This window comes from Vespula pensylvanica, chromosome 4 (assembly GCF_014466175.1).
Source record: "Vespula pensylvanica isolate Volc-1 chromosome 4, ASM1446617v1, whole genome shotgun sequence".
NCBI lineage: Eukaryota > Metazoa > Arthropoda > Insecta > Hymenoptera > Vespidae > Vespula > Vespula pensylvanica.
Window position 1 is genome coordinate 2216665 of NC_057688.1, and position 24377 is coordinate 2241041.

Genomic DNA, 24377 nt, shown 5'->3' on the forward strand with positions numbered 1-24377 from the left:
TAATAGAATTATCCTTCGAGTTGAAGTTGCTTGGCCAGGATTGAAATTGCCATCACATTTTTAAAATCTCGTTAATTAAGGTAACCGTCCATCTGTTTTCCTTCCTCTATCTCTCTCTATTTCTCTCTCTCTCTTTCTCTCTCTATCTTTCTCTCTCTATCTTTCTCTTTCTTATACTTTGTGCCTCTGGTATTCATGTCTTTATTCTCGCAAGAAGTTCCTAGGCATCTAGAAGACGATCGCATGCATCTATTAATTAGTAAAACCAGTGTAACGACTCATTTTCTAATTTCCTTTTATCCCTATTTCATTATTTTGCATCTTTATTGAAGATCGCATTATTTGCGACTATTGAAAATGAAGTTTCGATCATTAGAATATATTTTGTCCAATATTAATGTCGTTCAATATAATTTCTTTCTTACTTCTGTGTTAAATTAACAAACAATATCGTAAGATAATACGTTCATGAGATAAAAATTTCCTAAATCGGTAAATTATTCAAGTTAAAAATATAGACGAACATCTCTAGGCGCGATCAAAGGCGTGAAATCGTCGAGGAATTAATGTTACCTGTTCGGGACAAGAGTCACGCTTCTTCATCGAGGGTTTCACGTCGAAACGGACACGAAAGAAGTTTATCCTTACCACGAGCGTCACGTTTGCTGTCCGCAAAACGAATTGGAGCGAAAGTATATCCTACAAAAAAGGTACGGACGGCTAAAAGGAAAGAGAGAGGGAGGGAGAGAGAAAGAGAAAGAGAGAGAAAGAAAGAAGGAGAGAAAGAAAGTGAGAGAGAGAAAAAGAGAGAGAGAGAGAGAGAGAGAGAGAGAGAGAGAGCAAAAGAGAAAGAGAGAGATCTGATGGGCACAAGCAGAGTCCATTAAACCTTAAGTCCCGTGCGAAGCGATGCGTCATTGAGATACACGAGAATCCTAGCAATAATAATTCGTCGTGTTGGGATGTTGGATCTCCTCGATGGGGTTGGGTAACTCTAGCCAGGTTTTAGGGGATAGGTGAACGTACCCTATCTTTGTCTCTGCCTCTACCAGTTCTCTGTCTCTCTCTCTCTCTCTCTTTCTCTCTTTCTCTTTCTCTCGCTCTATCTTTCTCACACCCTCTATCTTCCGCATACGCTACGGATTACGAAATATGTTCCCTAATCCGCGAACTCATGCCTATCCTAACATAGACGATCTATCCTCTTTTCGTCTCCCACGAGATTCGGGATTATCGTCGGCGATAAGCTAATTTTTTTTTCTTTCTTTCTTTTTTTCTTTCTCCTTCCATTCGAGGAATTTCTCCTTGGGAAGGGCGCCCGGAGAAAATTGGAAAACGACGCGTCGTCTATTCTATGGTATGCGGTACGCCGACGGTAATAACAATGGTAATGAGGCGAAGGGAAAAAAAAAGGGCAGAGACGTTAGTACGACGATGGATGCGGCGTATATTTTTTTCGATCGAGAAAGACTCGGTCGCCGAGTAAGGTCGGCGAAGGTCGGACGTGCATTTCTTAATTTCATTGTTATGATCTCTGATGTTCACCGTAGCTATTTACATTTTGTTTTTCTTTTATGATTCATATATGTATGTGTGTATAAAGCGTGAGGATTATACAATATTACAATTTCCAAGTATGTATATACGATGTAAATAAACCGAGTTTCGGTAATCTTTGTATCGATCGCGCGATGACGTGATCTTAGAAAAACATTCTCAAGGATAAAGAAAAACCAAATAACCTTCGAGAATAGATGAGATCATATTCAGTCTCCTTCGACGCTCCGTACAGGTCGGTCATACACGTAAGTTCTCTAGTTTAATTTCTGCTCAATTTTAAGATTAATTTTATTACTATTTAAATTTTGCGACGATTATATTTAGATCGTAATACTTCTTAGTTATAGATATAAGCGACATTATTATTAAGTGCTCGAATCTATCTCGTAATATATAAGCGTAATTTAATATAAGTCTCGTTTTTTTTTTTATATAATAATGAACTTACATTAATCCATTTATTTCTTTTAATTTCAATTTCGTATTTATCTCATAACTACATATATATATATATATATTTCCGTACGTATATAAATATATTGCGTAGTATATAAGTATATAGGTTTATTATATACGAGCAGGTACTTCGATCAATGCGGAAGAGATCTCGTGATATTAGAAATGAACCATGCGAGTGCTTGATTTATACCGATGTATAAATATACATATCTCTTATAAGTTAACAATCACTTATCTCAGGAGTTCGCCTTGCGGAATTTTAATAACGAAATGATATGGATAGGTTCAATACCGGTTCTAATGACTATTAGAATAGTACGAGATACAGTAGTCCTCATGCGCGTAAGGATTAATTATGCTTTCGGCATTGCGTTTCGCTCTGGCAGTTTAACCGAGCTCGAATAACGTCGAGTGGAAAACGATCGTGATGGCAGAAGTGAGTTACATATGTATACATACATACATACAAATATAGGTACGTACATTTCTACATGTGTGTGTGTATATATATGTGTATATATATATATATATATATATATATATATATAACATTCCATTTGTCTAGAAAAGCAGGATAGTCCGTTGACTCGCCATAGGCGCCATACTTCCCGTTCCCGAGTTCTTATTTATTCCCGTCTAAAATCTCATTTTCCTTGAAATATCGAGCTATACCCAGCGGAACGTGCATTCGCAGTATGATTTTTCATTAAAGTGTCTCGGCCAACTGAGATATGGCCGGGACATTGAATGTAGCTACTCCAACGAGTTGGAGAAGAACGGTCGTATGGGAAATTCTCGAGATAAAATGTGTAAGAGAAAAAGAGAAAGAGTGAAAGAATAAAAGAAAGAGAGAATGTGAAATAAGAGAGAAAGAGAGATAATAGGGATGCGAGAGAAAAGAGGAAAGAGGTTAGAAGGTGGAGTCAACTTTTGTGCAATACCACAGCTATGATGTACGACCAACCTACTTTCCCCATGAGTGAGGTAAAGACAGTGGCATGGGAAGTTACATGGTATAAAGAATAATGCTCGAACGATCCTCGGTTTCATTGTTACGCCGAACCGAAATAGTACTTTTGTATGTATTCGAGAAAGAAAATATCGGTGATTTTTCAATGTTGATAGTGATGAAAAAGTGATCAACCTTCGTACAAGGACGTATGAATGTAGTGTTTATAAATAATCTATCTTATAGAGAGTGGAAAATATAATAGAACGTTATCACGTGTTTCCATTGTTTGTAGAACAGTTTCAATTTTTCTTATCGTTATTGATTGTATTTTCAAGCTATACTAGATGATTAATTATATATTCGCAGTACTTATATATTCGCGCCTTTGTGTAGAATATAATTACATATATACTCGCGCCTTTTGTAGAAAATTTTTAAGTTTTGTTCTTTAGTATTGATTCATTAAGAGAACGCTCAATTTTTATTAGATACGTTTGAGAAATCGATTGAAATATTTTCTTAAGTTTAAACGTAAACTTTCCCGTCAAAAAATTAATTGAGATCGTGTCGTGTGACTCATCTTTTATACGTCCTTTAAAATCGTTATATTTTTTTTTTCCTCGAAGAAATTCAGCGTATCATTGTAGAAAATCATTTTGAGTATTATCGAGGACATATGATTGTGAGAAATAGAGAAAAGTGACAAAGCGGATATCGAATTCTTGCTAACGAGCCTCAACGATCTCAGCTAGGAGAATACTCTTTGAATCGGCCTCGGGTCGCGTCCTGATCAAACACATTAGCTTCGACTTCCGGTCGATCGTGAGCATCAAAATGGACTAGCATTGTCGTCGAAGAGCGATGATAAGCCATTGTTACGAGGTGCAACTCGTGACGGTGTTCGTTTGTCGAGGAAATGGGGAAGTCGAGTGGCTCTTTCGAGCCCTCCAGATCGTTCACGAAGTTACCACGAATTAGAGGGTGGTAGTTCCGAAAGCTATCTCTTTACTCAAAGACCAACCGGAATGGATGGTGGTCTTTGATAACACGACACTATTCATCGTTATACTTTTAATTTGAAACGTGTCATGTAATGTCTTCTCTTAAATTTCTACTTGCAATTATAAAAATTCTAAGAATTATGAAAATAAAGTTATCATTTCAGGACCCTTTTTTTCCAACCTTTATAATAATCAAAGGGAAAAGGACATAATTTTGATTATTTTTCTTTTTTTCGCTCCAAGCGAGTTGATACTTCAATATAAAGTATAAAAATAGTATAAAAAGAGAAAGCATAAAAGGGAAGACATTAAATTACCTCGGTACCGAAAAGAAGCCACGAAGTACCGGGGAACGAGGTGGATGGGCGCGTTTAAGTTCATCTCAACGGAAATGCATGGACGCTTCATCCCCGTCCAGGTCGACGTAAACGTGATTCTACAGAGTAGTGGTACGTCGTTGGTGTAGGCGAGCCAATTTAAAAGGCTAATTCCCGGATGGAAGCCCGTGGGACGGGCGCGCGATGTCGATGGCGGAAAAAAGGGGGATGGTCGATGGTTCCGAAGAGGGAGTTAGAGGAGGAGAACGAGGAAGAGAGAGAAGAGGGAGTTGGAGGAAGAGGGAAAATGTACGAAATTAGGCACGATGCTTTTTTGCCTGACTCTGAGGGTGGCGTAATTCGAGTTTTCATCCTTCTTTTTCTTTCTATCTTTCTCTCTCTCTCTCTTTCTCTCCCACCTTCTCATCCCTTCTCTCGGCGAAAAGAGAAAGAAGAGGACAGTCAGCTTTCCTCAGTGAAGAAGAGGGGTGATTCTCAAGCTCAAAAGTAAACCAATTTCGTGGCTTGTTTAAAGCCGAAGGTAGAAACGACGTAGAAAGGCCTCGCTTGCTGCGAACTTGCTCGTTGCTGGTGGCGGACTCCCTCGAGTTATTTCACGTAGGTAACGCGCCGTGAAATTACGATGATACGCGAATCAATGGACTTCCAAAAAGGGACGTGGCAGCGTTCAATCCCTTTCCTCCTCTCTCTCTCTCTCTCTCTCTCTCTCTCTCTCTCTCTCTCTCCCTCTCTCTATTTCTTTCTCTCGCTTCCAGCTTTTTCTCGTCTTTTTGAGAATCCGTGAGAACGTTGGAATTTTCGAAGATTCGTGATCGTCGAGTTCGTCGAAGTCGCGTCGCTGTTTTATGAATTTCGCGAGATTTTTTCGCGTTTCTAATAACTACTAGAACGTGCGTTTAAGTATTTCTAACTCGCGCAAACCTCATCATCATTATAGCCCAAGGCTCTCGTGTCATTCGCTTGTACCTTGCGTGAGACGCCTGCGCTTTACCGTTGAATTACTATGTTATTTTCCTTTTCTTTTTTCCTATCGCTCGCTCAGTCATTGGTAGTACTAATAGGACGTGGGAGAGATCCTCATCGTTTTGTTAACACGTGTAGCATTTTCGAAAATGACTCTACCACTCGAAAATTATTTCCATGAAAATTTCTTTAGTACAAGCACGAAACGATATTTTCTGTAATAAGGAACAATAATAACGTGTGGAATTCTTACAAGTTTATTTTTTCGATTAATAAATTAAGTTTGATGTCTTATTTTAAAACAATATCTACAATCGTATTAGAGAAATTTTTCTGTTAATATTACTTTAATATATGTACATATATTTATAGGAATATTAAATTTGAGAAAATAGAAATGTACATGTCAAACTAAACGCGATCATTTTCAAGATAATAATTATATAAATTTCACTGATGATATTTGTGACAGAATAGATATCTACTTTACATATTTTCGATTTTTCGAGTGGTCTAGAAACATTTCACGTTTGCATTCACGATCGATCGAATTTCCTAAACTTCTTTCACCCAGGCAACCACTATATTCTCTCCCTCTGTCCAGTCGCTGACCATCGGAAAATGATCCAATTCTCCGGCTCGTAAAACAGATTCTACAACGATTTCGTTGGGCCGTGTCGTCGCGAACGAGGGTCGTAGAAGAGAAAAAGAGAAAGAGAGATCGGACAAATCCCAAACATATTTTCGCCAGGTTGCTGAATTCCCTGGCTTTTCTAAGTATCACTGGTTGACCGCGGAACGCGGTAGCTCGTGATCGGGAACTTCCCATGGGGATGTTATCCTCGTGCGTTATCCTGCCAAAGGAGGAACGTAAAAGTAGGATGAGAGAGATCTAACGTAGGAGAAGTTGGTCAAAAAGAGCGAAAGACCATTCGGAGATTCAACCATCAAAGATTCTGTAATACGTATAGTATACATATCTACATACTCGCACGTGAAAGAACAAGAGTAAAGTAGAGAGAAAGAGAAAAGAAGAAAGAGAGATAAAAAACGCGTGCGAGGGCGGTAAAACGGGGTGAAGAAAAGAAGGGGGCGGATGTAGTAGCAGAGTATAAGAGAGGAAGAGAGAGAGAGAAATGCGTAGGTCGAACGTCCGTAGCCCGCGGCCAAAGTCTCATGGGTCCCATAACTGGACGTCTCCACCCTCTCGGAACACCAGAACGCGACAAGCATCGGGATGCACTGTAGGGACACTACGTCGTTATCGCGACTTGCTTCTGTATGTCCGCCATATGTAGCGGTCGAGCGTTCGTACGATGCCATGATGGATTTTCCTTTCTAAAAAATAAGACTCACTTTGTTACAGATCAAATCGCGACCGATCAAAGATCAATATTTCGTTTTTACTTTTTCTTTTGTTTCTAAGTCTCGATAATTTCTAATATAGGATACTTAAATATTTTAGGGTTGTTCAATTTACTCGTACAAGTATATCTTTTTTTAAATGAAACGTTGATCGTTGATCGTTGTTATATAAATAAGGAAAAAGCGACAACAGTTAATATAACGAAAAGACTGATTGGTAAAACTCGTAGAGCACTTCTCAGGGGGTTGTAGAAACTTCGAAATGGCCGACGTGTGGTCGCATTTCGATGATGATGCTTACGAGGACTGATGTTTTGCGAGATCGTAGAACAGGGGATGAAATTGGGAATAAACAAGACGGAACGATGGAAAGGCTAGCAAATGAAAGAGAAAGGCAGAGAGAAAAAGTGAGAGAGATAGACAGAGAGAGAAAGAGAGAGAGAGAGGGAGAGAGAGAGAGAGAAAGAAAGAAAGATTCGTTTTGATTTCCTAGTTCCAAGACCGTGTACGAGAAAGAGAGAGAGAGAGAGAAACGAAAGCGATATCGCGTAGCCCTCGAGGGGCGCGATGGTTATTTTTATTTATGAGGAAACCACCATGAAAAGGGAGCCAGCGGCGACGGCGGCAGGGCGCGACAAACCCCGTGGCAATCTGTTGGGATTTCCACAAGTTGAATTCGCTTAGTCGGCATGCCCGGGGCGTGTCGGGACTTAACGATAATCGTGTTTCCTTTTTCATCGGGCCGCGAAAAGTAACGCGCGCTCGTGCTTCCACGCTCGATGCCACAGGAAGCCACGCGACGGAGGATTCATAAATTTTTCCGGTCTATTCGTTTTTATTAAGGCTCACCACGGTGCAAAATGAGCCCGCGTTATTTTTAAGCGCCTAACGTCAACGTCGGTATAAAATAATATTACGAAAAAAGTTGTGCCTGCACTGGACACGTTTGTCATATTTCTTCGTTTTTTTTTTCCTTTTTTTGTTTGTTTTTCTTTTCTGTTTTTCGTATTTTTCTTTTTCCTTTTTTTTTTCTTCTTCTTCCGTACCAATATAGACTCACATACGCTGACAAATAAAATGTTTACGACCTTTAAAGTTTTTCTCCGTGCGCGATTTCCCATTGTTCCATTCTCAAATTTTTCTACTCTTTCCTATGTGGTTAATTCGATGAATTTTTCCTTCGTTAATCTGCGAGTGACATGCAGGAGCAAATAACGCGTGGCACATTGGTTGTTTCTTGAAAAAAAATCGGGACTCGATAAAAATGAAAAATTTACGGGTTATTTCGCGTCCGTTGAAATTTGCATTACGGAGCCAACGATCGATTTGGAAATTCGTTCGAACGTTCGCACGTTCATAAATATATACGCAACATTACATATATACACATACCTTTCAATTTTCACAGAGGCAGGCTTATACATTAAACTATCTAATATGCAAATACGAACCGTTACACACTTTCAATAATTTCGTAGTCCCCGACCGGTTCGATAAAACTAAAATAATCGATAATAAATTTCACGGATCGTTCGCGCTATCATCGATGGTGAATTATCGAATTGGTTACTTTCTAAATTAAGGTAATCGGTAAAGAAAACTATATGTGAAAACCATATCGAATATGTTATCAAAACGGTGAAGAATGATTATGACATCTTTAATGTTACATGTCGTATATATCTATATGTAACAACTATAGATATGGTAGATGTATTCATCCTACTTGAAAACACGTTTACTAGAGAACGAACAACCGAGAATAATTTTCCAGGGGACTCTCTCGTGTTCATTTGCATCTCCAGTCTCTTTTTCCCCTCCGATTCCATCGCGTATGAAATATTCGCGGAAACGCGATGAGAGTTCTCGGCCGTCTTCGTTGGAGAATCGCGTGCTCGTAATTGGCTCCTTACAGACTAACTTCTCCTCGAGAGCTTGGAGGAAACCGGTAACAAGGTGAGACTTTTTCAAGAACACGATTCTTGCTATCCTCACTATCGGAGAAAGGAAGAAGGAGAAGAAGAAGAAGAAGAAGAAGAAGAATAAGAATAAGAAGAAGATGAAGGCGAAGACGAAGACGAAGGCGAAGAAAAAGAAGAGTAAGAAGTGAAAAGCGTGTTCGAAGATGCTCGAGAAACTGTCGTAGCTCTCGCTCTATTTGCGTTTACTCATAAAGCCGCCATTAAAGGCCTCGTGTTTACGTTGCACACCACGGAGCTGTAATTTAATGCCGACCATCGGTAGTCTCTTATGATCTCCTTCAAGGTGAGAATCTTCTCGAGTAGTTGCTACTTTTTATTTTTGTTTCTTATAAATTATTACGATCTCAAAGGCATCGGATATCTCTTTTTTTAATGAATCCTTCGAGGATATAAAAAAATGATTAAATTATTAGGATCAGTGTTTGTCAGCTGTCTTCTTTTAAATGGATTCTTTGGCGATTATCAAAACATGATTGAATTTATTAAAATCGGGATTAGAATACTCGATAATTAAACTTTCTCGAAGTACTTACAAAGAAAGGAAAAATAAATAACTTTCGTTTCTTTTGCTCTCTTTCTTTCAAATTTTCATATTGTTTCGATCAAGCTCGATCATGAGGGAAAGAAAAAAAAATTCTTATCGAGCGATAGTCAAGTCACTCAAGTTCGTGTAATAGGATCGTCCTGTACGTCAAACCCTCCACTGCGTTATACGTTGAAGCTCAAAGAGAGAGAGATAGTCCTCCCCCACCCTCAGAGGGAGCTTCCTGATCCGCGTGTAATTCGTCGAGGCCAAACGTAGGGGTTGCTGGCATTTCACAAGAACGTCGCATATAGTATGGGGTTGGAACGTCGCCATCTATCGTTCTATTTGTTAACGGGCTTAGCAAATCACCCCAACGAGCTTACCCGGTACTTCGAACGAGGGTGTTAAGTCCTGCCTTTTGCTTGCCACGTTAACGTTTTCCTAGTCGTCGTCAGAGCTCTCTAAACGCGTCACCTTTGTGATATCGACACTAATTTCCGTCGGGGGTTTTCTACATCTAAAAAAAGTTCGAATCCTTTCCGGTATAAGAAACTTTAGGATCAGTCTACTCGAAATAAAGAATACAATGCGAATTTATCGTAACTCTTGAAACATCAAAGAAATCATTTTGTTCATCGTAATTCATCGTTAATACAATAAAATCGAATTTTAATAAAATCATTATCAACAAGGAGAATAATAAAATTATACGTATATCATTTATATCATTCTAATCGTTCGTTGAACATAAAAGGGACTTTTCGAGATATAATCGAGTAGACTCAGAGAGAGGAGGAGAGCACTTTTTTTTACGTTAGAAAATTTCCTTCATAAACCGAGTAATAAAGAGGACACGAAATTTCATGGTACCAAGGAGAAGGGTGTTGCTCGATTTTTGGCAGGGGTTACAACCACGATGTGCTGGTGTGAGCTCGTCGAAGTTACAAATTCGATCATAAAAGACGTAGGAGACGGTTGATCGCGTGGTACTTTAAAAAAAAGGAGAGCCACAAAGAGGGAGTGAAAAAGAATGAATGAGAGAGAAAACGAGAGAGAGAGAGAGAGAGAGAGAGAGAGAGAGAGAGAGAGAGAGAGAGTTCTTCGTAAGGGTGAGGTGCTTGCTGGCTGAGGACGGTAGAATTTCTACCCTCGCGACAATCGAGCCCGTATTTTCCGATTAGAGGGTGGCATTCACTTATAAGCCATACCATAACACTTGTCCGCCGCGCGTTATGAGCCTTTACATAACGGGTGGAGGGAGGAAATGGTAGTGCCATAGGCGGAGTCTTTCTCTATGGTTTATCATCGGCTTGCCGTGAGGCAATCACGTACTTTCTAAATTCTACTTCTCTCTCTCTTTCTCTCCTTATGAATTTTATAATAATTTTAAGTTGGAATATATAAGTAAAACTATGACTTATTAAAAATAATGAATATAAATACGTATGTATGTATGTTGTGCAAATTAAATATAAGCGAAGGGATATCAATTGAATTTGAAATGTATCTTAGATAATAAGCGATTCTGACAATATTAGTAGACAATTAATAAAAATTAAGAATAAAAAATATAACGCTATTTTTGTATCGGTTTTAATGATTTAAATATTATAACGTTACGAATTTAGAAATCTCTCAGAAAGAGAGATCTCTCTCTCTCTTTTTTTTCATCTTTCTGAATAAGGCATTTTCTCGACGACAGGTTGTAACGTTAATTATATAAAATTATGGAAATTAGAGGTGAATCGAAGAAGCTAGTAACCATCTATCGGCTTCTAAATATATACATGCAGAAATAAAGAGTAAGAGCGAAGCTAATTCTACGCCTATGCTTGATGCCACGTTTTCCTCTCTCGTGGCGGTGTTCCTGCGCTCCAGGGGGCAGATTTACGGCCACCTTGGGTACTGATTCACTGGTCGCCGCGAGGTTACTCCCGTACGAACCGACCATGAACGTACGATCACAAATGTAAGCCTGGTATCTCACTCTACTCGAGCATATCCAAAGGACCTTCCAAGCTCGCGACAGTTCCGAAGCTTTTGCGTACATCATGATCTCTAGTCAGTACGTTAGTTAGTTAGTTCGTTCGCTCTATCGTTCGTTCGTTCGTTCGTTCTATCATTCGTTCGTAACGCCGGCAGTTTCGAACGATGTAATGGCTCGTGCGAATGGTTTCGACGCTGGTATTTCGACGGTGTAATTATTATTTTATGAGCATCGGGAGCGTCGTCGAAATTGCATCGGGAATCGCCAGGAACAATCGTTCGTGCCGATCGTTGATCGAACTCTCGGGACGGGAAGGGAGATATCGCGACAATCGAATTTCGACGATTCTCGATAATTCGCGATGTCTTTCCATCGGAGAATCCTTTTTGTTGAATTAATAAAACTTATCGAATGATTTGCCATCGAGAAACGAGAAATGGAAAATGTTCGACGATATGTAGAACGGAAAATACTGGCTACTTTGTAGTAATATCCTTGCTATAGATCTTTTAGGTATAATCGAATTATTTGCTTTCATGAAATAAAAAAATAGTTCCTTTAATATGAAACATTTATAAACCTCTACTTGCTTGACGCTTCGAAATTCGAATTTATGGTCATAAATTAATAACAGACAATTAGATGGAATAATCCTCTTAACGTAATCTTTGAACCGATTCGAATGATACGAAGTATTCGAATATCGTCGAACATTCCTGAAGTTCATAGACCATCGATGGGTCTAAAATCACAGCAGGAGCGAAGAGAAGAAGAAGACCAAGAAGAAAATGAAGAAGAAAAAGAAAAAGAAGAAGCAAGGTAGGTCGATTAGCCTTAAATACAACGAATTCTTTCCTGGCAAGGAGAAAGATCCACGGGGGTGGTGTTGTTCGTGGGGGTGGCGACGATAGAAGGTAGGCTGAATGTCCAAGCGAAGAATGGAAAGATGTTTGTAACAAATGATCGTTTCCCCGAGGGGTGCCATGCTCCGAGCCCGTCTAACAAGGTGTCGGACGCTTCAAGATGAGTCGCTTTCATCTTCACCGGCTACGAGAGAATCGACTTTCTATCTGAATGCCAGCTATCGTGGATTATCGACGAAGAACGTGGACCAATTGATAATACCATCTGGTAAATCAGGTTTACGGGCTTTTAATGAATGAATAAAATGTTTGAACTTCGTGAATATCAAAATGAATATTAAAATGCGCTTAATTAAACTCAACAACAAGTTTATCATTATATTTTGAGATAATACTATTATGGTAGATGTTGCAAATATAGAATTCGTTGAATATTATTCTATCAAATAAATGAAGATGTAATAATTTTAATCACAAGCGCCATATAAGGATATTAATTAATATTAGTGATTAATAGAAGATTCGTTTAAAAGAAATTTTAACGTTTTCATTTTTATGAGAATTTAATCTCGATTTACTTGACTTATCGTTCAATCATGATACAGCATAAGCATTTAAAAAAAGAAGCTTCTTCATTAGCTCTTTTTAACGTTAAGATATTAAGTCAAGTATCTTTTCTTTTTTTCTCTGTCTACTCCTCCTTTTATATTGTTTCTTTTTAAAGAGAATACTGCATCGGTAGCAACGTATCGTTGATAGTCCTGCGAAAGAAGAGGAAGAAAAAGGAGTAGAGAAGAGCTAAACAGAGAGTATCGCAAATAGTTCTTGCGCCCGTAAACATCAAGTATCGTCGGGTCCAAGCGCGCGAAACGCTTAAATACCACAGTAAAGTTTGCTCGTAAAAGTCTTGGAAAGGGTAAGGTGGAGAAGAGAAGAAACGGGGTGGGGGTTAAGAGTAGCAATCTTTCTTGCTGCCGTTTATTTTAATTTTGTATCTCGACGTACTCTTACCGACTATTCCTTTGTTCGATTCGCCTCAAAAGAAATGATATTGTCTGATTTGAAATGTATCATTCTATATCTGCGATGTACCGTGGTATTGTACTTTTGCTTTATTTATCTTCTTTTTATCGAAAATAGATATATCCTATAAAAATCAGAATCGAAGCCAAATAGATATCTATCTCATATTTGCATCTTATTTAATCAATTTCGATCTCTCATACGTAGTCCTCTCGTTTCTCTCCATTCGGAAATCTCATCAGTACGCACATTAAGAGCGTACAAGCGTATAACGACGTTATATTACTCCATACGTTCTTATCCCATCCTTTTTATCCATGTCGACGCATACGACGCCACACGACATGCACAACAGAGATAATTCGTTCGCTATGCGCGTAATTCGACGAATATAAACTCTGCGTTTCCACTTCGTTCGCTTTAATCGTAAAGGCGAGACATAAAAGGTACCGCGTTCGAGAGAGGGATAGGGATGCTCGAGAGAGAGTGAGAGAGAGAGAGAGAGAGAGAGATGAAGGAGTAGGAGGAAGAGAAGAGGCGGGAGGGAAAGAAACGATATTGCGATTCTGCGCGCTTTCAGCGTCCGTGAAAATCCGTAGAGTCCTGAATGTTGAACGTCTAAAGTGGCGTGCGAGTGTGTTTGAGAGAAAGAGAGAAAGAGAGAAAAAGAGATAGAGATAGAGAGAATGGAAGAGACGAAATGAGAAAGACAGAGAGGAAAAGAGAGAAAGAGAGAGAGAGAGAAAATACAGCAAGCATTTGCGAGGGCATAAAAGCTACCGTAGTGGTGCTGGAACGTATAACGTTTAACATTTAAGCCTTTAGAAGGTTGTAAGGTTGGCTCCCTGTAATTATCGCCGAGGCGCGGCGCCTTGAGGTCTTCATTATGGCGAACATCCTTGTTATTTCTCTGTACCTCAACCGTATATAACGTCGTAACATCTATACGTATATAGTATAAGTAAAGGTGTATTTGTATGGGACGATGTATAGAAGATAAAGGGAAAGAGAGAAAGAGAGAGAAAGAGTGAGAGGGACTGAAGAAGAGGACTGGAAGGGAAGGGAAGAAAGCGTTTCGGCTTGACGTCGTAAAGAAGAGGAAGAACAGGAGGAGGATGAAGAAGAAAAAAGAGGACGAAAGAAGAAAACGAGCCGCTCGCCTTTCTCACCGTATGCTCTTTCTCTCTTTCTCTCTTTTCTCTCTTTCTCTCTCTCTCTCTCTTCATTCTTCTTCTTGCATCGAACTTTGTTACGAGAGTGAGAGAGGAAACTTGGGACATGGGCGATAATCGAGGATTTTTGTCCGTGTCGGAATGAAATCCTGTGGCAAAGAGCGCGCGAAAGAGAGAGAAGAGAGAGAGAGAGAGAGAGAGAGAGAGAGAGAAAGAGAGAGAGAGAGAGAGAGAGAGAGTGGAATCGTGATCGATCTTACTGCAATCTTTCTCGTCGTCCGACACGAGATTCAGCAAAAAATCGTAGATCTTGGGGTGCACTCTCGAAGCAGGCATTTTGTGAATGAAGTGTCGTTCACGTTTTCGCGTCCGTTTTCGTAAACTCGTTGCATGGACCTAATTCGGTTTTATTCGTGACAGAAATCATCAAATAAAATTGGTTCATTTTGTGATGAAAGATTAATCGTTAATATTCATCTTGATATTCTTCTTCCATTTTTACAATCGAATCCTCGATAAACTTTAGAAAAGATAATGACGATAAATTTATTAAAAATTATGAAAAAGATATAGAAATGTTTGTCGAAATTTTGAGAAACCTTATCTGATTTTCTTCCTTTCTTTTTATTAATTAAATTGAAGGAAGAGTAAATTCTTTTCACATTGGAAGAAGGCCAAAAAACGTTAATAATAATAATGATAGCGATAATCATTTTCGACAATCGATAAGGAACAGCCTGGACTAAGGAGTCTAAATTTACGGGACGATCGTGTCTTGTGTACTACGAGGAATTCGTACGAAGCGCCATATTTCAGTTAAAGCGCGTCGGGGTGGCGTTCGATGCTTCCGCGCGGCGTTGCTATGGCAATTAATTACGTTCATCCCTTCCAAAGCGAAGATACGCCTATAACGGGAGCGCTGATCACAGTCGAAAAGTGTTCACGAGTATGTGTGCGTGTGCACCAGTGAAAACGTTGAATTTCGTTGTTGATAACAACGTGAAATGTGTTCTTCAAATTAGATATCATTTATATCGGCGAATATTTAGATAAATTCTAATATCTTTTCGTTAACGTTGATAACAATTTCTTTTTTAATGTTTCATAAAGAAAAATTATAGTTATTATTGGTCCATTGATCGACATCAATTTACGTTTCTTTTATCCTCTTTGTCAAATTACAATCGATCTAGGATCGATTAAATTACGTAAGATTATTTATCACCTTCGATACCATCATACTTTAATAGAATCAAGGGAAATTACAATGGTATACTCGATTCGAGATAGTATAGTACATAGTCATTGTGGATAATAGTCTAACCGATGCTACACACTAACTACAGCTATCCCTTTCTAATTCTGTATCCCTCTTACCACGTTCCTCCGCGTTCTCTTCGCCTCGGCTAATTTTCGGTTCCCCAGTGCTATCATCATCCAAGAAAGAGCATTTACTACTAGCCGTGTTTCGGATTTCTTGATTAATCCCAGTCACCCTCGATCTGCTCTTCGTATCTTTGAAGATCCCCGAATTGAAAATCCTCGCACTTCGTTTGATCATTTCTCTTATTTTTCTTTTCTTGAGAAAATAATTTATTTTTAGTTTAATTAAAATTTTACATGTTTAAATTATATATAAATATATATATGCATATGTATACACACACATATATATATAATATATTAACAAGTTTAATGAAAGCAGATTACTAAAACATTTCAGAATGTAAAAAAAAATTCAGAACAAATTGCTAAATTGTGAGAAAAAACTTCACTATCTTTAATAGCTCGTAAAAAGTTACTCGTTTCCCACAAAATCAAGCTGTCACTTTTTATACAACAGACAAAGATGTTGTAATCACATCGCATGAAGAGTTCGCTCGTCATCGATGCAAATAATTATTCGGTGGTTGTCCACATCGTTAGGATAAAACGTAAAATCGTAATCCAATTTGTCCGAAGAGGCCACAATAGATGCGGGTAAGCCAATGAAGTCGTCGCACCTCGCCCATACTCCGAACGTTTAATCATCATAAATTTCGTAAGAAACCACAAAGAGCGGCTTTCCCTCTTGGCTGCATTATTACGCTCGTTTCGTAGTTGCGAAACATTCGAGCTGTCCTCGATACTCGTTTTCTTCGATATTTTTGAAATTTACGATAAATCCTGACGCTAATACAATGTCGATGATACGTTTATTAAATCTCGATTTTTATCCATTCAGTAATTATTATAAAAATCGTAATATTTTTCATATTATAATTTTTTTCTATTCATTCTTATTATAACATTATGTGAGAGAATTTCTACTATGTACTTCTTAATTTTAGTAAGTCACTTTTCGAGAGTCTAACTTTCACGATAGATCTTTTATACGTCTCATCGAGTTTTGTTTTTTTTTCTAGATTTTTAAGAGTAAATACCATCGGCTAAGATAACTAACGAGTTTACAAGCGGCATCGAGTAACTAATCGAGCTATAAATAACGCGGCAGATTCGAAATCTCAAAGACTTCTCGAAATTCGTTCGCTTCGTCGTAAGTGAAGTCGATGATTTGTTCGAGTCGAAGGTCGAAGGTGATCGAGCATGTATGTAAGAAAGTACGACGAAGAATAAAGAGGAACGCGTGCTTTCGTATCAATCTAAATTACAAATTCCATCGAACAATAGAGGTTGAGGAAATAAGAGGAAGACCACGCATCTCTCGAGTAGAGGCGTTAATGTTTCGAAAGAGAGAAGAAGAGAGGGAGAGGGAGAGAGAGAGAGTGATAGAGGAAGATCGAAAAAGAAAGTGAGATGGTGGAAAGAAAGAGAGGGAAGATTGTACACTCGTCGAGAGTGGAACGTATTAACTTAATTTATTTGTCTTTTATTTGGCTGTCAGCCACGCCGCCAGACGTCGGCCAGTGGCGTCGTCGTCCTCCTCTTTGCTCGCCCGATCTCTTCCTTATGAAGTTAATTTTTCATCTGGAAAGAGAGGGAGAGAGAGAGGAGGAGAGGGGAAGTAAATCATCTTGGTGTTTATCGAAAAAGAAAAAGATTATTTAATAATATATATCATTATTTATACAAATTTTAGATTTTTTTTTATATACGTTAGTAATCTGAAAAGAATTCTCAAATTGTCTTTTTCTTTTATTTTTTCTCTTTTCTTTTCTTTTATTATTAATTTTGGTTGTTTTGTCGACGATATTTATCGAACTGGAGAAACAATGTTTGTAGTAGGAAAAATAGAATTGGAACTTAGCGAAAGGATCATCAATCTGACCCAATTTTTGTGTCCACGATTTTTGATTGGATGGAGGAAAGATATAGTGGAATGAATAAGCGAATAATATCCCCCGTCAATTCAGCTGCCATAAAAGTCAAGTTTATTTCAGGGCGATAATGCTTGTAATCCAAATATAATTCTTGTTTGAGGGGTGAGTCGACCGAGTCGAGTTAGCTTGTTCTCGTTGAGGGGGTTGTAAAGAGCGAGAATGAGAGACGGAGAGAAAGAGAGAAAGAGAGAGAGAAAGAGAGAGAGAGAAAGAGGAAGGGAAAGAAAGAAAGAGAACGAAAGATCACCCCACAAAACTGTAGGATGTATTCGTGGGCAATGTTCCCAACGACTTCGTTCTCCTGGTGTTACTTTCGCTTCCCAAAATCACAGAACCATCATCCCCCTTTTGCTTGCGACCGCAGGCGCGTTTACATCCCTCTGAAAACTTAATACGAAGTTCAAAGCTTGAAGCGATCGAATTACCACTACACCAAACCCTTAATCGTAATATTTTCTCTTCAATAAGAAATTTATTACAAACATGAAAGACACGATATCGATACCAATTAAAGCTCAAGATAAAACGTAATTACGGAGTTCGTTAATTAATTGGGAAAACGAAAAAAAGAAATGAAGAAATTCGATAACGATTGAAGTTGGTATGTATTAGATAGAGAACGTATGTAGGTACGTACAACGTACGTTCGGCAGATTCGTAGGAAGAAAATTTAGGATCTCTTGGGTTCTTTTTACGTTTCTTTTTCAACACCGTTAGGTCTGTGTATATATGTGTGTTAGAAAGAAAGAGAGAGAGAGAGAGAGAGAGAGAGAGAGAGAGAGAGAGAGAGAAGGGGAGGAAGGAAAGAGTGAGAGAGAGAAAGAGGGAAAGAAAGAGCTAAAGTCAGCAGGTTACCATCGGTGGGTGGACGTTGAAGAATTATGTAATCTTCCCTTAAGCGAGTTACTTCGAACTGCTCTAGGAAGTTTCGCTTTTTCTTCGAATCCCATTCAATCACGATGATCGATCGTGCGTGTTACCGAACGTTCTTATCGTTGGAGCACAAAAATACGTCAGTAGGTATGGTTTCTTTTCGAGTAGACTGACATCATTGAATCGTGAAACTTTTTAATGCAAACGAACGGAATACATTATCCTTCGTGATTGAATGAAAAATCAAACTTTCATAGGAAATCAATTTATTCTGAGTATTAGCTATCAAGCTATCAACGATCGAAAGATCTAGCTCGATCACGTTACGATGAAGTCTTCGTCGAACTTTTTACTATTTTATGCTCGTCGATCAACGTAACTTGTCGTAATATTTGTAAAACCCTGGTACATCCCTCCCTTTAACTCTCTCTCTCTCTCTTTCTTTCTGAGAGAAAGAGAGAGGCTTCCTTTGAAGGCCGCACGTGACTTCGTCAACGTTTTGACAGCGTTCAAAGCAGACGAGTCCTTTCTTCGCGATTCTTCGACGGCATCGGAGGTCTTTAAAGGGATGATGGATGTTTGGCACGCGACCGACACGCCCACGATCGGTGTCGGCGAGTTCGAGATCGTCGAGGCTGAGCTGGATGTTCAACGCAATTCACAAGACACACAGTCTCGTTCACACACACACACACACACACACACACACACACACACACACACATAGATAAACCCGCATTATCACCCTTCTCTCTTTTTCGATATTAATGTTGGGATACGCCGCGCTTTTGATATCAAACAATTCATATATCTCCTGCCCGACGTACTGAAATAATAGGGAAATGAATTCGCGCGAAAGATGGAAATCACAGCGGCTAATCGATGTCCGATGCTAAGCGAACGACGATTCTGACTATCAGTCATTCCGCGGAGTTTTAAGATAAAAAAAGGGGAAAGAAGCATTTGTTATTTTCGAACTGATGTCTTTTAATTTCTTAATAAAATGTAGTTCGATGGAACAAGATGTTTTTTAACTTGTGAAGTTTTTTGCAATATTTGATTCAATAAAAAAAAAAAAAAAAAAAACTAGTAAGAAAAATCCGTATATATTTGTTTCATATCCCGGAAGATATAGGTAATCTACTTTCGACGAAGAAAATAATCAATATCAAAGAAAAAGTATCCAAGTTATTTTGTTCATCGAATAACTTTCTCCCACTGTGTTCGACACCTTGACAAATTTGCATCGAGTTACTTATCTTGTATATTAATTAAATTATAGATTGCTATTTATTGATTCAGTATTTTTAAACATTTAATCAGTATTTTAAACGAATGCCCAATATTTATAATGGAATATCAATATGTAATACAAGTGACACAATCCTAATGCAATTCTGATATTTATACTGATTAATGTATTTATATATACTGACCGTTTATTTTAGAAAATATTTAGCATTAATTGATAAAAATACTAACCAAATAATTAGAAGTATAAATTGCATAGAGATCGTAAACTAGAGATATCAAACGGCAAATTGGATATTCTTGATGTAAAATGAACTAAAAGGAAATTTAATTCAAATAATTTCCAGGTTTGATCGAAAAGGTTTCGCGAGGTATATTCGGAATAGGGTGGTAAGAGGGATTCGACAGGGGGTGGTAGAGCTAGGAGAGGAGGTGGTTGGCACGGTGGCAGTGATTTAAAATGACAAGCGCTCCAGGCCAGTGCAGGGGTTATCCCAAGAGTGCAGTGCCTCACAGTTGGTTACCTCGCTTGTTCTCCCTCTCTTCTCTTCTCTTCTCTTCTCTCCTCTCCTCTCTCTCCTCTCTCTCCTCTCTCTCCTCTCTCTCCTCTCTCTCCTCTCTCTCTCTCTCTCTCTCTGCTTGCTCTCTGCTACGCTGAGCTTCATGCGACGCGATTAAAAAACTTCCGCCCGGGGCACTGCAGAGCCTCGCGAATTTATTAGCTTCGGGCTAGCCTCGATCTCTGCGTTTTCCCTCCGATAGCTTTTTCTCTTTTTTTCGTGAACGAAAGTCACCATTGTTTTTTCTTTTTTCTTTTCTATTTTTTTTTTTTTGCGAAAATTCTGATTAGTAGTCAACAAGTTTACGGAGGGAATCATTTCGTGATAGCTCTACTTTTCTCAATTTATTAGATAACTAATCAATTTATACAATTAGACAATTAATGATCTACAATGAGTTAAAGAAAAAGATATGAAACAATATATGAAGAATGTAATGATAATTCAATTTTTAGAATAGAACATTTTTAAAAATCGATCATTTAATTTATCGTACACTGCCAATTAATGATTTAATAATTAATGATCTATTAGAGATAATACATGATCTAAATGTAGAAAATAGAAATTACTTCAGATCATTTTTATTTTTTGAATTGACTTGAATCTTCGAAATTCAAATTTGCTTCGTTAAAGATTTGTCGAATTAATCGAATCTCAAGCGTAGAAATGGTTTCAAGTGTGCCGAATTTAATACAATAATAAGGCTAGGGTGGAGGTGCTAGGAATAAATTACCGAGGGCGGATAGGTCCCACGCGCGTTGTATTTACGTGGCACGAAAACGCTCTCGGCCGGGGGACGAACACGCTAATTACGAGGATGAATGGTCCGCGAATGGATGTCGTTCATCTTACGGCGAACGCAGCTTCCGTTTCCGGTTAGCTCGACGTATACTAGTATGAGAACGAGAAGAGAGAGTTAGAGAGAGAGAGAGAGAGAGTCGTTGTATCGCCGACTTAAGCTCCAATTTGCATCTGTCGTTCTGCTACGTTTGCTTCGACCAACGTGAACGCTAAATCGAAATGGTACGACTATCCTTTTACGCTGAACTATCTCCTCTTTTAATCGCAAACTTCTTCATTCGACTGATTACAGTACGTATATTCGAAAAAAAAAGTTTAGAATTCTATTACAAAAAATTTTGTTCAAACTTTTAAGATTGATAATTATGAGAAATTGGAAAAATCAACGGATTAATTATTTATCGTTACGATTTTTGATATATAAATATGATAAGAATTTTCTATTATAATTCATTAATCTATTCAGTCGAATGAGTTAGAGGATTTTAATAAATTAGACCATTTAATGATGCACCAATGATGAAACTTATTCGGTATGACATGAAATAATAATATTTTGATTTTTCCTCTTGATGAGATATAAAATCGATTTTCTGTCTTATTTAGAATCCATAGGAAATAATGCCCTCCAGTATCCTTTTTTCACGCTTATTCGTTTGGTCGTAATTCTGGTCTCTAGAGAAAATTGCAAAAACGACATCGCGATCGGGGTCTCGTAAAGAAATGCGAAACAAGGAGGAGCATTGTTCCTTCTTTACGACTCGCCTGTCTGCATTTCTCATTCCTACGTCGTGAACCCAGTAGTTTCTCATTTTCGATTCCACGAACGGTCCACGTTTCTGACAGATTTCTTTGAGATCGAGAAAGGTCCGTAGAATCGAAAGGGAATACTTTCATAAGAGAAAAAATGACGGAAGGGACGTCCATTGCACGTTCCCATCTTGATTAGATCTAGAACAATTCCTGAGAAATCCACCGAGATCGCTGATCCTCAAGATTATAATCAAATTCGTGAACATTATTTCTATCCGTTGATCGTTTCCTTGAAAACACGCTACTCTTGCAAATTAGCGTATATTTAATTAAACATCGTTGTACGTATAATTAAACTGACTTGCGCTCATAAAAACGATTTATCATTGATTAACATCGAGCTTGTATTTGAATTTCGTTTGTATTTAAATATTCAACGGGTATCTTAACGTTCTATCAACAGGACTTTTTCTATTAAAATCTGCTTCCCTCGAAAGACTCTCGGTTCGCTAAGAAAAGCGAAAGATAACGAATTAATGATGGAAGCTAATTTAGAAACGAGAAGAAGCATGAAAACCAGAGGGACGTTGTCTTTCTCTCCCTCTTTCTTTCTCCCTCTTTCCTTTCTTTTTCTTTCTTTATTTTAAGCGAGTTCGTTCGTCGGTCTCCTCGCATAAAGTGGAATCAATATTTTAATGATAACGTAGACGCCACGGAAGCATAACTCACGATTCCGTGGAATGAGAGCGGATAGAAACGATATCAAATCGAGAGTCCGATTTCTGCATGAAGAATCGTCTAGGAAGAAGCTTTCGACGTTTCACGGACGTAGTGCCTATCGGCCAATTAACGGACTCGTTGCTCGCGAGTGTTTATTATCAGTTCGTGTAATTAATATCCTATACGGAGCATAACGAAGGGGGTTGATGAGAAAAAGATAGTCATATATATGAAAGCCGTATGTATGTATGTAGAGAAAGATAGACGAATGGACAATAGAAGGGGAGAAACGAATAAGAAAAAGGTACGACGATGCAGCTGGCTTGGCTGTCGCAGACTTTAAGACGCCGCTATCAAAGGAAGTGAGGTCGACCTCGGTGATCGTTAATGTTGGTTTGAGCGTGGGACAAGCTTTTCATGATCGACGACGAACTAAAGATCGTGAACTGAATCCAAAGGGAGAGAAAGAGAGAGAGAGAGAGGGAGAGGGAGAGGGAGTGAGATAGCGTCGTTCAGTAATCATATCGATTGTAGGTTCTTTCGAAATACACTAGCCGCCGACAAATGAGTTCTCCGTTGGCTTTTAGATTAGTGACCGATTTTCCAAGCGCTTATCTTGTTGAGTTAACTTTATCGAAAAAAAGCGTGGCTCGTTCAGTGAAACACAATGTCCGATATTGTATATCGAACTTCATTCAAACATCGATTTCTTTAATTCTCTTCTCATTGACGAACGCGAGATATCTCCTAAAAATGGCGGTGAACGGAACAACTCGGAAACAACTAGAACATTCGTTTAACGCACATTTCGAAGCAAAACAAGAGCGAATAAATTTCTTTCGCGTCGATCGCACCGAATAATCGTTCTATGATCTTAATTACATAATTATGCGATCTTGAGGTCGATTTTGGTATACTTCTCTTCGGTAGCTGTTAGCCGGGGAAACGTATGCGAAAATCGCACAGGGAAAACGGCTAGGGCAGATGCGTAGCGCGAAGCGTGTCGAATTCCCCCATGGGCCAATGGGGGTGAGACTTTACATTCCCATATTAACATAGAGATACGGTCTTTTGGTGGTGTGTATTCGGGGCTTTGCGCGCCTTCGTTCGACCGTGTGTATATTTTAGGTTAGGTATGCTCTCTAATGGAGGGCCTCGCACGTGGCGCCACGTGGCGTCGGGTTAAGCAAACTATCGATTATGGGATTTCACGCTAAGCACCTATAGGATTACACCGGCGATGGCCGATAAAGCCACTGGATTTGTTGCTCTTTTCGAGAGAGATCCTGCTACAAGCGTACGCCACTCTATCTGATCTGTCTCTTCTATCCTCTCTCTCTCTCTCTCTCTCTCTCTCTCTCTCTCTCTCTCTCTCTCTCTCTTTTTCTTTTTCTTTTTTCGTTCATCCTCCCTGCCACTCGTACATATCTGCGTAAGTGAGAATCTAATACGTGTGAAAATTCTTATTTTTTTTCTTTCGTCTGTTTCTCGCAAAATCGTATTACAGTGCTCTATCATAAGATTAAATCTTACGAGATAGATTCGAGAGACTTTTGATATTTTAATCCTATTCAACTTGAAAAAGAAAGAAAGCAAGACAGAAAGAAAGAGATCGGATCATTTAAAACCGGGAGCAGTCGGCTAATTATCTGTGTCGAATCGGCGAGACCGGTATAGAAACAATTTTCACGGTGATTAGAATTAGAGCGAATGGAGGTGCCAGCCAGTGGGTTGTTCCCATGACGCGGAAACGAGCCGTACTTAATCGCTCGGCTGCCTTGCTCGATTCGCCGTGCTCGGTGAAATGATTTGGGAATCCCACGACTTTTCTCGTTTCGATCGAGTTTTTCTTTTTCCCCGTTGAAAGATTTTTCACTCGTTACCGCACACCTGCGATTTCTCAAA

At 38.7% G+C, this 24377-nt stretch overlaps 1 long non-coding RNA gene across 1 annotated transcript in view; it reads left to right on the plus strand.

The window, feature by feature from the left end:
* Window positions 1-1777: 1777 nt before the first annotated feature.
* The window catches only part of LOC122628560, a 24515-nt gene continuing 1915 nt past the window's right edge, over window positions 1778-24377 (plus strand). The window contains exon 1 of the long non-coding RNA XR_006327073.1: window positions 1778-1805. This is a non-coding gene — a long non-coding RNA (uncharacterized LOC122628560). The remainder of the gene's footprint in view (window positions 1806-24377) is intronic.